The 14,911-nt window shown below is 33.1% G+C and overlaps 1 protein-coding gene and 1 long non-coding RNA gene across 7 annotated transcripts in view; one reads left to right on the top strand and one right to left on the bottom strand.

The window, feature by feature from the left end:
* The window catches only part of LOC105481879 (MAM domain containing glycosylphosphatidylinositol anchor 2), an 859,970-nt gene that overhangs the window by 783,740 nt on the left and 61,319 nt on the right, over positions 1 to 14,911 (top strand). The window lies entirely within an intron of this gene.
* Positions 1 to 14,911, bottom strand: part of LOC105481877 (uncharacterized) — a 63,144-nt gene that overhangs the window by 7,016 nt on the left and 41,217 nt on the right. The window contains exons 2-4 of one of the 2 annotated variants that reach the window (XR_003018062.2): positions 9,525 to 9,622; positions 8,640 to 8,711; positions 1,411 to 1,526 (exon numbers count right to left, since the gene is read on the bottom strand). This is a non-coding gene — a long non-coding RNA (uncharacterized lncRNA). Of the gene's footprint in view, positions 1 to 1,410; positions 1,527 to 8,639; positions 8,712 to 9,524; positions 9,623 to 14,911 lie in introns of those variants that run through there. The other variant, XR_011625908.1, reaches the window with a different exon arrangement.

The following is a 14,911-nucleotide window of genomic DNA, read 5'->3' on the forward strand; positions in this document are numbered from 1 at the left end:
TATTTCTCCACATCTTCTCCAGCACCTGTTGTTTACAAATTGTAATTTCTTAATCAAATATTTAAAATAAAATTGGCTTTTTTTTTTTCTTTTTTGAGATGGAGTCTCCCTCTCTCTTGCAGGCAGATCTTGGTTCACTGCAACCTCTGCATTCTGAGTTCCTGCGATTCTCCTGCCTCAACCTCCTGAGTAGCTGAGATTATAGGCACATGCCATCAGGCCCAGCTAATTTTTAATTTTTTATATTTATAGTAGAGATGGGTTTTCACCATGTTGGCCAGGCTAGTCTTGAACTCCTGACCTCAAGTGATCTGCCTGCCTCGGCCTCCCAAAGTGCTGAGATTACAGGTGTCAGCCACCATGCCTGGCCCAAAATTGGCCATTTTTATATGTCTTCCTTTCAGTAACAAATGGATACATTGAAAACACCCTTGTTTATAAAGCAATTCTAATTGATTCAACATGGTTTAAAAATCTTCTTCCTTTTTAGATGATAATTTCATAGTATGATCTGGATTTGACAGTTCAAATTTGATGAACACACAGAAAGCATGAATACATTGTTATATATTAAGGTATTCGATTTTATTTCAACTTGAAAAAACTGTTGCTTGGAAACCAGGCTATCATAATAAATCACACAGTCATGTTCAGTAAATGGGCAAAGCCACAAACCAAGATAAAGTAGGAACTTTTTGCCATAGAGTAAAACAGGCATTCCAGTATGCCACATATTACAAATAATGTAACCAGCATATGTATTAGACTAATATTAACTTCAACTGGAATTTTTGGAGAAAAATTAAATTATATTGATGATCAATAATAAATAGAAATATAATAATTAATTATAGAGCAATGGCTCTGTAATAAAGATGAAAAGGGGAAATGCTTTCATCTATTTGAAATAGAATGACATTCTCTGAAGTCAAGTATAGGATTAGATATTTTGATTAAGATTCTAACATAAGACTTCTAAATCATCCAAATAAAATTTATTGTTTTGAGGTAAGAAAAAGTCAAGGTATATAAGTAACTGTCATTCTTACATTCTTACCTATACAGGTTACACTAGACTAATTCTGCCCTAACAATAAAATTAAAAGAATGTGTTTCTTGACATGACATGACTCCATAACCCTTTCTGTTAACATATATTCTAAAAGGGAGATTATTGTTGCAGAATTTCTGTTCCTTAGTTCAGCTAAATCTGGGTTCTTGTGTCACAACCAGGAAAAGTTAGGCATGCAGACACATTGAAAGGTGACGGGAACGGAATTTATTGGACGAAAAGGAAAAAACAAAACAACAACAACAGAAAACTCTTAGCAAAATGAGAGGGGTTCCTGCCAGTGCTCCCATCTCACAGATGGAATAACAGGCCACAGCACAGGAACTGAAGAGGCGAGGCTCCTCCCTGCTGCACATGGCTCAAACTTCCCGTGGCTCCAACCCATTCTTGCAGTGTGTAGGGTGGTGGGAGATTCTCTGGGGCCCTCCCCCTTGTTTGCCTCCTGCATCTATCACTAGGTTATAAAATAAAGAAAAGAAACACTGATTAATCTGTATATTTAACTAGGTCTGTGTATTCCTGGTGCCTTAGAAATTATAGCAAATGAAGCATTGTCACATTAAGTAGTGTAAATCTTCAGAAAATGCTTATATTCTCTACCATAAAATTCTAGATGGCATTACCTTGAACATAAAGCAGATTCTTAGACATTATTAATTGAAAGTGTGAAAATATCATGGCCATATATGAAGCAATAAAAGTAGACAAATAGTGGGAAGGAACTCATTGTAGTCCTTGTATTATATACATTCAGCGTCAATACAATGCTATGCTTACCTTATTTCAGTTGCTTAAAAAACAAAACAAAACCTTAGTTATAGAAAATTTCTCTTAGCATAGAAAAGAAAGCAAATATTTTGGAAGGAAATAAGATTTTTATTCTTCAAAGAGTATAATTTCTGTGTATTCAAATATATGCTGGAAAGGTATATAACCATATTTGGGAAAAGAAAAAAGGTACCTACTGTATATAGTTCTTCCCTGTAGTAAGGGAGGGAGGAGACAGGTTTAAGAAAAGATAGAATGTGGGTTCCATACATATGCAAAGTTTTATTTATTTTGAAAAGAGCTCTGAGGCAAATATCCAGTTCCACTAATTACCACTTATGTTAACATTGGGAAGTAAACAAAAATAGTAATAACAATTTAAATGCAAACACTTTCAAAATTGAGGTCATGGTGCTACTATTGAAAAAAATCAACTAAACTAAAAATAGACGTATTTATATAAAGACATTTACACTTATTCTACAGTGGCATATGGTTTGCATAAAACTCTTTCTTGTAAAACAAGGAGAAAATGAGGGCAAATAATCAGTCATGCTTTTATATCCCTAAAAGGGAGGGAACAAGAAAGAGGGGTTCATCGGTGACAACTGCATTTAAACCTAGTGGCATCTGGATATACCTTATGAAGTAATTGCTTAAAAGTCATCCTCATTCCCAAGCAATATTCTTCATGGTGATGAATAATTAAGATCTCCACACAAGCCACAGTTCTCCTTTCTGAGTCTCCTTTCAGACTTGGCCATAGCTTTTCTTTTCTTCTTCTTTTTTTTTTTTTTTTTTCTTTTTTTTTTTGAGACGAGTCTCGCTCTGTCGCCCAGATTGGAGGGCAGTGGCAGGGTCCCCGCTCACTGCAAGCTCCGCCTCCCGGGTTCACGCCATTCTCGTGCCTCAGCCTCCGGAGTAGCTGGGACTACAGGCGACCGCTACCACACCCAGATAATTTTTTGTATTTTTGGTGGAGACGGGGTTTCACCGGGTTAGCCAGGAGGGTCTTGATCTCCTACTTGTGATCTGTCCGCCTTGGCCTCCCAAAGTGCTGGGATTACAGGCGTGAGCCACCGCGCCCGGCGGCCATAGCTTTTCAATTAAGATTGCCATGGCAATATGGTTCAGAGAATGCTCAGCTTTGGTCACAGGCTCAGCTCACCATCCTTAAGCCTTAGCAGTGAGCATCGGTTATTAAGGGAAAGGAAAAGGTTTGAACAAGGCTTTCCAGAGTGGTTGAGAAATGTGGAGAGCATTATAGGTTAATTAAATTGCTTTTACAATTGCATAAAAACATGGAATAAGATATTTTTCTCATTTTATTTTCTGCATTATCCTCAGTGCCTGGTACTATTTGGCACATAGTGGTTGTACAGTAAGTATTTACTGAATAAATGAATAAATACATGTGGGATAGTTTCGCTGAATATTTATTCTAGGTTTGATTTTCTTCTCCTTTAATATTGCTCCATTGTCTCTTGTATGCAAGATGCTAGGAAGAAGCATGCGAATCCGATTTTCCATCCTTTGTGCTTGAATACTCATGCTTATTAGATTTTCCAATATTTTCTATTTCTTTGATATTCTTAAAATTTACTATAACAAGCTTGTGTGTAAGTATTCATGTGTGTCATTTGTGTATCTTTTTCTCACCTTTACATATCCCCTTCAGTACTTTAAAAGCCTTTTCAATAAGGAGTGTATTTTTTTTCTTTGTAAAAAACATTTATTCTGAAATAATTACATATTCACAGGAAGTTACATAGAAATGTACAGGAAAGTTCCATGAAACCCTCCCCCACTATGCCCACTTCAAGCCAGAATCCTACACAAACATAAGTACATTATGAAAACCAAGAAACTGGCATTGGTACAATCCATGAAATTTAATCAGAGTTCATCCATTGTACATGCATGTACTCATTTGTTTGTGTATGTGTGTTTGCATGTGTGTAGCTTTGTGTAACCATAACGCAAACAAGATACTCAACTGTATCATCACCATAAGACTCCCTCATCTTACTCTTTTAATAAATCTACGCTTATCCCTGGAAACCACTAATATCCTCCTCATCTCTATAATTGTATTATTTCACAGTTGTTACATAAATGGAATTATGCAATACTTATTTGTTTGAAATTAACTTTTCTATTTAGTGTAATTTCCTTGAGATTTATCCAACTTGTTGATGTATCAGTAGTTCACTCTTTCCATGGTTGAGTAGTATTCTAATGGTATGGATGTCCTACAGTTTGTTTAATAATTCTTTCTTTAAAATACATTTGGGTGGTTCAAGTTTTTAGCTATTAACAATAAAGGTACTACAGGCATTCATGTACAAGTTCCTCTGTGAAAATAAATACTTGTTTTACTAGGATAAATGCCCAACAATGAAGTTGCTGAGTGGTGTAGTAAGTCCATTTTTAGTTTTAAAGAAACTGCCAAACTATTTTATGAAGTGGTTTTATTCTTTACATTCCCACCAGAAATACATGAGTGAGTCACTTTCTGTATATGCTTATCAGGATTTGTTGTTTTCACTATTTTCATCTCAGCCATCCTGATAGGTGTGTAGTCATATCATATTTAGTCTTAATTTGTATTTCTCTAATGGCCAATGATATTTCAGATGTTTATTTTCCATCTGTATGTCTTCTTCAGAGAAATGTCTGTGCATGTCTTTTGCCCACTTTTTAAAAATATGAGGTAATAACCTAGAAAATTGTACCATTGTATTTTCAAGTAGTGACTACTTTAAGTTTATTTTTTTCTTTTCTAAGTATATATGGATATTGACACATTTCTTTCCTACATATTTCTTGACTTCTTTTATAATTTTTAAACCATACTGATACTCTCCTGATGCCTTCTGAGAGCATTGTTTGACATAATCTGGTTCAAAACCTTCTCTTAAGTTAGATCTATTTTGCAATTCAGCCTATCTGTTGGGTTCTTTATTGCAATTAGTATTGCAGTACCCAGTATTTCTCAAAGGTGTTAAAGCTATATTTTTGCCAAGTAACAACTTACAATATCACTTCTGTTTCCTTGAGAATAGTTTTGTTAATTTAAAATTTTTATCTTACATTTGGGTTTAAAAATTAACATTAATTGCATCCTCAGCTGGTCTAGGTTTTTTTTTTTTTTTTTTTCCTATCATTATTTATCGTGGTTGAGCTTTTCTGTGAGCCCCATATTCTTGGTGAGTGCATATTCTTTTGGTGAGCATAGAGTCTTTTGCTCATGTCAATTGTCTTGGGCAGTAATATATTTCTGTGAGATAAGCTAAAACTCAAATCGTAACTTCTTTCTAACCACCTGAGTTCGAGAATCAAACAGAAAGTGAATGGTACAAATGATTCATCTCAGAGCATAGCCTTTGGCATTGCAGACTGGACTTGACTCCTCTCCATACATTATTATAGCTCTCAGGGAAATTTCTTGTACTTCTGCTTTGAAAAGGCTCCTTCACATGTAATCATTTTGGGGAAAAAAGGGTGGGGAGGAGAGAAAATACTGAGGTTGCCAGTTTGGTACAAATTTTATCTACTCCTGACCTATTACCTGGAATGATTAATTTTTGTTTTCTCAGAGGAAAAATCTTCAGTAATGACAGACTTATAAAAATGATGTGGTGTGGGACAAAAGAAATAAAATATAATATGCCACCCTATTTCCTGTTTGTGACATAATCCCCTTTCCATTAGGGGCTGCAATTTTCCCCTTAGGTTCAGAAATCTCCCTCTAATTTTATGGTGTCTCCAAGGTTGAGTTTGGGGAGAGGCACAGATTCTGTTAGTTTTTTGTTTGTTTGTTTATTTTTTAATTGAGAACTGCAGTGTGGACAATTAAATAATTTATTTGCTTATCCTAAGCTAATATTTTATACTGTTTCATTATTTTTGTTGATGCCATCTATATGATTGAAAAGATTGACACCCTTTGTTCTTAGTCAGTTGTCTGACCTTAATGAAATATTTCATTTTCCTGCAAACCTCACGTCCTATCTAGTCTTGTAGTCTTGTCCTGGAGTAAATAAATCTCTTTTTTCCCTAACTTCCTTTCTTTGGTTGTTTTCTTTAAAGGAGCCAATACACAATATGTGATTGCCATAATACTTCAAATTATTTGTCAAGTACCAAAGAACATGTTGATGAATGAAGTTGTCAGAGTTTTAATGTTACCTCCCTAGACCTCTTTATTTGAAAAACCTGTACTTGGATACCTCAGTGGCCTCCCAAACTTAATGCTTCTATATTCTAACCTATTCTGTCTCAAACCTTGTCCTCCTTTTGTGATCTCCATTAGACTGAATGACCATTATCTGTCCCATTGCTCAAGCCAGCAAGAAAATGTACCTTGACACCTTTCTCTATTTTATTCTCTATATCCAATTCATCAATAATTTCTACCAATTTTATTTTTCAATATTCTTCAAATCCTTCAACCCTTATTCATATCTACCACCATCACTAACTTCAATTTCTTACCAGAGAAATTACCAGATTATCTTCCAAAATAAACTCTTGACCTCCAAATTGTTTTCCATTTATATTTTATATTTTTAATTGCTAATATTTTCTTATTGATTATACAGACCCTGTATATATTAAGAAAGATTATGTGATATGTTTTGGAAATAGTCCTCCATGCATTTATCTTTTCATTTATTTATTTTTATTTTTCATATTTTTACATTTTTACGCAATATTTCCATTGTGTGGTCTCTGAATTTCAGATCCTCTTAGAAAACATAGTGCACTCAAAGATCTAAAAACATTCTCAAATATTTACTTGTAACACTTTATAGTTTCATTGTTTACTTTTAAATTAGGATCTATCTATCATTTATATTGGTGAATTTTCCAATTTCCAAAAATAGATAAAGATTATTACTATTCCTAAGCAAGGTCATATCTCCATGTTTTTCATATTATATGTTCCCAGATTATTATTATATATTTTGAGTGATAATTAAATTAATTGCTCACTGCATTCTTTCTGCACACGTACCAATTGCAACCAAGTAATTTTAATCATAATGGTAGTAAGAATAGAAGATGTTGTTTCATTAGCTAACACTTATATAATGCTTACTTTCTGTTAAACATTTTTAAGGGCTTTATATACATTAATTCTTCTAATCCTCAGAATAACTCAATGAGGCAAGTATAGGTTACACTTTAACATATAAGGAGAACAAAGACTGTCTAATTTGTTTAATAGGCTCTCAACAGATGGCTTTCAGTGACTGAATCAATCTATGATATTGTGCAACATTTTCCATTAAAATAGAATGTTGTAGTTATTTGCCATTCAAAATATCAAATGACCTTAATGTACATCTTTGTATAAGACATTGAGTGTCTCTCCGACTGTTAATTTCCTAAAGCAATGCATTAAGAAATCTTTGATGATTAAAAAACATTTTTCTAGAAACTGACAGGAATATACAGTACAAATATGAAGATGATATTAAGTTAAAATAATATTTAAACAGGCATATTTCAGTGGAGAGTGATACTAGATTAGATGCTTAGTAAATGTAAGTATGTTAGTAGAGAACAATAATCTAAATATGGATTTCATATAGGAATAAATATGGATATCACATTAGGGCTTTCTGAAAAACATTTAAAATATGTATTCTAAATTGTCATTGGTTGGTTCAATTATCAATTTACTTTGTGCCATTTGGGAGGCATGTTTAAGAACCCTACTGGATATATCACTATTTCAACAGTTACTACTGAAAAGATGTAGAGGCCTCACACAGCACCTCCACTTACATGTCATTGGCCAGGACTAGGTCATATGACCACACCTAATTTAGAGGAATGCTCAGAAATACAGCACTGCTAAAAATTGTTAATGAGTAAGTGGACTGGGAAAAGATTAGCAAGTAGCATTTCTTGTCATAATGTCCTATATATTCATTAAGAAAAAGTTATTATGTTTCATTGGCCATAAAATCACTAAAAACAATATTTCATTTCAGGTAATTTTAAATTTTGAATTTTCTAAGACTCAGGTAAAATGTATAGAGAGCTTAAAATTATATTAAATTATGTTTGAATATGCTTTAGATAACATCCTCATGCTCATGTCTGTTCTACCTTACACTCCCAATTTTAATGCTCATATTAAAATTGGGATTACAAATATCAAATATATAATATATAATATAAAAAGAGCTTACTCTGCTTGGTCCTTCATTACTTTTATCATGCCAACATAAGTTAGATGATTTTAAATGAATGAATAAATATATCAGTTAATGTTGTACAATTTCTATGAGAAGAAACTATTACTGACATTTTAAATCCAAAGCGTAGTAAGTGATGCTAATCTCTATTTATACATTTGTATGAGTATTCACAACAAGAAGCATTGCCTGTTTTTCTTACTTTTGTTCTATGTCTATAATTTTAGGACACTTTGAGAATTAAATTGTTTTATCATTGTCAATAATTGAATTAAAGCTACAGTACATCAGTATGTTTAAATATATGTATCAATATGCTCTACTGTGTAAAGTCTATGAAAATATTTTAACCAAAATGACTGCTCAAATGGATATTTAAGTGATATCAAGCTAAAATAGCCTAACAAAACTTAGAAAATATCCATGATGACACTATACATTTTAACCCAGTTAAAGTGAATCAAAGTGGTATAATACCTATTACTATAAATAATTTTACAAAAGAGCAATTACTCAAATAGTTTAAGCAGGGAAGTAAGATTGAACTTTAGTTGCAATACGTACTATGGACAGTAATCGGTACTCACCAGAAGCCAAGAACTTCACTTGAAAGACTGTTAAAGGAAGTTATCAACGACACACAGAAGGGACAAGCGGCACTGCAGAATCAAAATATAAGACTATTAGTAATAAATCCAGAACATAGCAGTACTAAAATATCCTGTAAGTTTATTGAAATACACCTATTCTTTTTTTTTTTTTGAGATGGGGTCTCGCTCTGTCGGCCAGGCTGGAGTGCAGTGGCGCAATCTCGGCTCACTGCAACCTCCGCCTCCCGGGTTCAAGCTAATTCTCCTGCATCAGCCTCCCGAGTAGCTGGGATTGCAGACACCCGCCACCATGCCAGGCTAATTTTTGTATTTTAATAGAGACGGGGTTTCACCATATTGGCCTGGGTGATCTTGAACTCCTGACCTCAGGTGATGCACCCGCCTCGGCCTCCCAAAGTGCTGGGATTACAGGCATGAGCCACCTTGCCTGGCCAACCTAGTTATTCTTAAAAATAATTGAAGGAAGTGATTATGATTCCCCTTATATAAAATAGATACTGTGTTAGTCCATTCACATGCTTCTATGAGGAAATACCTGAGACTTGGTAATTTATAAAGGAGAAAAGTGCCTTGCAAAGGGGTAAAAGCCTTTTATAAAACCATCAGATCTTGTCAGAACTCACTGACTATCAGGAGAACAGCAGTATGGGGGTAACTGCCCCCCGATTCAGTTACCTCCCACTGGGTTCCTCCCACACCACGTGAAGATTATGAGAACTACAATTCAAGATGAAATTTGGGTGGGGACACAGCCAAACCATATCTGATACCAAGATGAATAAAAACTAAAAAAATCAATCCCTAATTATTAATTTATTCCTACCTCCTAGAAATTTTTTTAGTAGTCCTTAGAAAACATACCTGATGAAGAAAGATGCTGACTGAGCTGCTTAATTCCAATTTATCAGGGTTGAAATCTATAACAAATGAATTTTTAGGTTGAGGTGTCCTTTCACCTGCTGATCCAAGCATGACAAGAAAATAATTAGAATGTGTTTTTTTCCAAACTTGATAGGAAGCAAGTTTTTCTTTCATAATAATTTATCGGAACCTGCTAAAGAATTATTATTTTTACTGTTACACATGGTCTCTTGGGTGGTTTTCAATGTTGTTTTGCTTTAACAGATGGAAGTAATAAATACATGGTAGGGGGATATGTCAGTAATACATATAAATTCTTTCCTGAGGCAGTATGAAATACCCTGTCATTTGATGATTTATGTAACAGTTCGGAGTACAAACTCAGCACAACCAAAACACACATTCACTGGAGTCTCTAAATAAAATGGAAAGCGGAATCCGAATTCACTCTAACTGTCATGTCTCACAAAATCAAAAGCTTTTTGTATGACTAACCCTTGTCCTAAAGATAAAAGCTAGATTTATTATCTTCCTCTGTCGCCCCTTGCTATGTAATTGAGTTCAACATAATTAGGCATTTCCAATGGTGAAAAAAAAATTTATAAATTTCTAAGGGAATGTAAATACAGCGCATATTTGTCAGGAAAACCTGTGACAGCAACACATTTGATATAAGAAGAAGAAATGGAGAATAGTGATTAAGAGAGTAGCCTTGAAATTGGACAATATTGGGTAATAATTCTATATTATCTTCTGCTTCTTAGCAACTGTATGACCTGGGAAAGTTTATTGGTTTAATCCACTTCTTCAACTGAGGAAATAAAGATAATAATACTAACCTCAATAGATTTTTATAAGATTTAAATTAAAATAATGTGTAAAATATTTAGCAAAATATCTGGCAATAGTGAGTCCTCAAAAATATTATAGTTACTACTTTTTTGTTTTTCTTAGTAAACAAAAATACTTTAGTTGAGTAGTCTCAACTGTCACCCCAAACTGCAATTCTGAAAATTGTGGAAAATGAATCAAATGTGCCATTAAAGGGGCCAGCCTTTCTGATGTCTGGTGGTGGAATTAAGGGACATATATATATAGAAGTCTAAAAAAATTTATAAAATATCCATGGTGACATTATAAATTTCATATTTAGGCACCCTACTGACGGAAATCACAGTGAATTTAAGGGAGACTGACAGTACAATTTGTACTAAAAACACAGAAGATAATGTTTAAAATAGCTCAATCTCTTTGATTACATTTTTTAATTCCTATGTAAAGAATAATGTAGTTGTCAAAGTTGTTTTTAGAAATTTGCAGTATTAAAATGTGAATGTACTGTCAATAATTTTTAAATTTCTATTTTTTAACTGTACATTTTTAAGGTATACAACATGATGTTTTGACATAAATATACATAATAAAATGATTACTACAGTCTTGCAAATCAACATATTCATTATCTTACATAGTTCTCTTCTGTTTGTCCATATGTGGGTTTATGTGGTACGAGTACCTAAAATTGACTCTCTTAGCAAATTTATACTATGTAATACTATTAACTGTGGTCCTTATGTTCTGTGGTAAATCTCTATCCTTATTTATCCTACATAACTGAACGTTGTACCTTTTGGCCTTCATCTCTCAATTTTCCTCACACTTACACCCCTGGTAGCCACTTTTCCATGTTCTATTTTTGTGTATGTGAGTTTTTGTTTTGTTTTGTTTTGTTTTAGATTCCACATATAAGTGATATTGTGCACTCTATTTCTTTCTGGGTCTGCTTTATTTTACTTAGCTTAATTCTTCTAGGTCCGTCCTGCTGTTGCAAATAGCGGTACCTTGTTTTTTTTTTAAGCTGAGTAATATTCAATTGTGTAATCTGCAATTTCTTTATCCATTCATTCATTCATGGACATTGATGTTGTTTCCATATCTTGGCTATTGTGCATAATGCTGCAATAAACCTGGGTGTGCAGTTGTCTTTATTAGTTGGTGATTCCTTCTGGGTAGGTATCTAGAAAAGAGATTTCTGGGTCATATGGTAGTTCGATTTTTAACTTTTTAAGGACGCTTCATACTGTTTTTCACAATGGCTGAACCAGTCTACGTACCCATTAATAGTGTAGAAGTTTCCTTTATCTCTAAACCCTTGCCAATACTTCTTATCTCATCTTTGTTATAATAGTTATGCCAACAGATGTAAGATGATATTTCATTTTGGTTTTGATTTCCATTTTTATGATGATTAGTAATATTGAGCACCTTTTCATCTACCTGTTGACCATTTTACTTCTTCTTTAAAGAAATATCTTTTGTCTTTTGCTTATTTTTGCAGGGTCAGATTATTTGTTTTTTTGCTGTCGATCTGCATGAGTTAATTACATAGTTTGGACATTAAACCTTTATCTGATAATGCGGTTCACACATGATTTTTACAGTTCATTGCTAGCTTTGCATTTTGTTAATTGTTCCCTTTGTTGTACTGAAGCTTTTTAGTTTGATGTAGTCCCAATTGTTTATTTTTTATTTTGCTGCTTATGCCTTTGGTTGAATATCCAAAAAATTCTTGTCAGAGCCAATATCAAGGAGCTTCCACCCCTTTTTCTTCTAGGATCATATAGCTTCAGGTCTTATGCAAAGATCTTTAATCCATTTTGAGTTAATCCGTGTATGCTGTAAGATAAGAGCCAGTTTCATTCTTTTGCATTGGATATTCATTTTCCCACACTATTTACTGAAGAGGCTATTCTCTCTTCATTGGGTCTTCCTGGTGGACTTGTCAAAAATTTGTTGACTGTATATGCTTGAGTTTATTTCTAGGCTCTCTGTTCCATTTGTCTGTATGTCTGTTTTTATGCTAGTCCAATATTGTTTTGATTACTATTGCTTTGTGAATACATTTTTATATTATTTTCTTTAAATAAGCTTATTTTAAAAACATTTTTAATAAAGTCACTTGTATCTTAAGGATTGATGTTTTCTATATTTTCTATGGCTCATTTCCCCACAGATGAGGGTATGTTAATCTGACTGTGACCAAAGTGGCTATTATGAGCCAGAATGTCTCATATTAACTTCTACTACATAACACATTTACTTCTGTAAGTTTAGATAGGAAACTTACAAAAGTTCAAATATCATTTCATTTTTAAGTCTTAAAATATTTGTTATGATATTTATTATAAGTATTATAAAGCAAGTCTCATCATTTTAAAAAATCCAATAATAAGGAAATGCTTTGGTGATTAAACTGTAGTTACTAGAATCCTATATATGTGCTAGATTTTAAATAATAATAACCTATTCTTTTAGAAACTAAAATAAAAAATTATTTAATTTATCTAAATTTCACCTTCTTATGTCCTATTCATTAAATGTCAAATCTTTTAAACTCTACCAAATCATGAATATAAACAGTATTAGTCAATATAATTTACTTAATCATGATTATAATTCATTATTAAATGTACTGCTAACTATATAACACAGGAAATAAATTATATTAATATAACATGATAAATATGCTCTGCAAGTTAAAAACATTAATCATTCCCTAAGGTAAGTGTTAGCAATTACCTTTCAAATATTACAAAGGGGCAAGAATAAGAAAGGCTAACAAGATTCATTTGAACATTATTTATTCTGTATGTTTTCTGATACCATATTTACTCTTTTCTCTTCATTTTTATTTTATTTTTTCTAGAATTATATTTAGAAACAATAATTCTACACATTTTAATAGAAAGGGTTAAAATATAAAAATATAGAAACAATTTAAAGTTAATTATCTCATTGATTTGCTTGGGATTAAATTAACTAAAAGAACATAGCAATCACTCAATAAGTATTGGCTATGTTTTAAATATTCTCACATATCTCTTTAATATACTTTAAACTGACACATTAGGAACATAAAGTCACATAAAATATGTACTAAATATTAAAGACTATGTAAAATGCCAATCTTTGTTTTCATCTTCACTTCAATTTTAGCTACTGTGAAAGCATAATAAAGAACTTACTTTTTTCAAAAGTTCTGTTTTACTGTATGTGTCATAGTTTTTTTGGAACTACATATTTAACTTTGTCATAACACCCTTCATATATGTAGGAAGTTTTAGGTTTGATGTTTTTTCAACTTCAATTTCTACTTTTTCTATTACTTCTATTTATGTGATCACTGAGCAAGAATATTTCCCTTGGTTGTCACTAAAGACTTTGTTCTCTGTGCTTAATGCTTAGTTTTCTTTAAAAAAATCCTTGAAGTATATTTGCAAGGCCTTTCATTTATTTACTGGTGAGCTTTACCAGAGACTCTGCTTGCATAGCCAGTTCAAATCTCTTCAGACAGCAGTGACTCACTAAGATAGGTGAAGGAAGAAAACTTGCTAAACTGCATGGAAGACTGAGAGACCCACTGATGCTGTGGACACATTCAATGCTGTCTTTACCTGAGAGCTGCTGTGTTTGTTTTGTTTTATAATCAGTAACTGATGCTAAAAGAAATATAAATAATACTATAGGGAATTATCTTCAAGATACTCAAAGTTAAATGCAAGTTCAAAGTAGTTTGCTATATAAGTTAAAAACTTTTTGAAAAGGTCAGTTGAGAACTTGACAAATTAACAAATGCATTTTTCTATTCTTGTAATTTTCTTTATTTCTCTCATTACTTAAAATTACAACAGAGAAGGCTAAGGTTTATGGCACAAGAATGGGAAGACTAACCCACACCTGCACAAAACAAGAAAGGTGACAAATGAACTTTTAATAGATTGTATAAAGTCCAAGCAAAAACAGTAGCCTTGAAAACCTAGTATTTAAATCTAATAGAGGTCATGGTGGCAGAAGTGAGCAGGAGGTGGCTAAGGGAGAAAAAGCGTTGAGTTCTGAAATGCTTTATGTCAGGAATAAAAATATCAGGAGCAATTCCCAATGAAAATACAGAGTTCCAGGCATGGGAAAGAGGACTATTTTAGTGTAAGGGAGAGAAGAGCAATAGAGTGGGTCCCATATTCCCTGATAAAGAAGGGCAATAGAGTGGGTGCCTATATTCCCTGAAAAAAGGCATCTACAACCCACCACAGTAGGAAAGAACAATGCCTGCTCACTTCCCGACATGTAGTTAGGGAAGATAGCAAGACTTGCCTAGAAGATCTGAGATCTAGGTCCCACTTGGGGGAGCACTCAAGTAGCATAGTAGGGTAGACTGAGTCAAATTTTCAAGGAATGGGGCCTGACTAGTTCTTTGCCTTACTGTATTTCTGGGGAAGCTGTCAGGATTCACCAATTCCACACCCCTTCAAAAGAAAAGGCAAAGATAATGATGTTAGACTCAAAGAACTTGTGATTTGCCTAAGAAAAATGCAGACTGAATAGAACTA

Source organism: Macaca nemestrina, chromosome 7, assembly GCF_043159975.1.
Source record: "Macaca nemestrina isolate mMacNem1 chromosome 7, mMacNem.hap1, whole genome shotgun sequence".
Lineage (NCBI taxonomy): Eukaryota > Metazoa > Chordata > Mammalia > Primates > Cercopithecidae > Macaca > Macaca nemestrina.